Here is a 629-nt window from a genome sequence, read left to right on the forward strand (position 1 = left end):
GGCCTGCTCCGGAGCCCCTGCCTTTGGCGGCTCCCTGGGGCTGGGCGGCCTCTACGGCGCCGGCGCCACCCAGGCCTCGGGGGGCCTCTGCACCTTTGGCAGAGCCTACGCTGCTCCCGCCTGCAGCCCTTGCGTCCTGCCCCGCTACAGCAAGAAGCTCTGGGACACCTGCGGGCCCTGCTAGACCCACCACAGCCCCGCACCCCAAACACCCACGGCGGCCTCGGCCCAGCATGGAGAAGTTGAGCTCTGCACAAGCCGCCCTGGCCTCCTGCAGCCCCTGACACTTGGCCTGGCTGGGGCCTGCCCACCGTCTCTCTCTCAGCCTCTCCTGCCCCTCTGTTCACAATAAAGTTTTCCTGCATCCAACTCCTGTCTCTCTGTATATTTTTCTGGAGTTCTGTTCCCACCACAGTGGGTGGGTAGATTCTGATTTCTGCGTATCTCACCATGCAATATCATCTTCTTTTTACTCCTTTGAGAGGTCAGGTAATTTCTGCTTTCATTGTATTCCTTCCTGTTCCGCATTTTGGCTTAATTAGGATAAATTCCATTCATTTTTCCTGGATTCACCATGTCTGTTTGACAAGTCAGGCCATGTTTTCAGTGATAGGGAAATTGGGTGTGCT

This window comes from Corvus brachyrhynchos, unplaced genomic scaffold (assembly GCF_000691975.1).
Source record: "Corvus brachyrhynchos isolate BGI_N302 unplaced genomic scaffold, ASM69197v1 scaffold350, whole genome shotgun sequence".
Lineage (NCBI taxonomy): Eukaryota > Metazoa > Chordata > Aves > Passeriformes > Corvidae > Corvus > Corvus brachyrhynchos.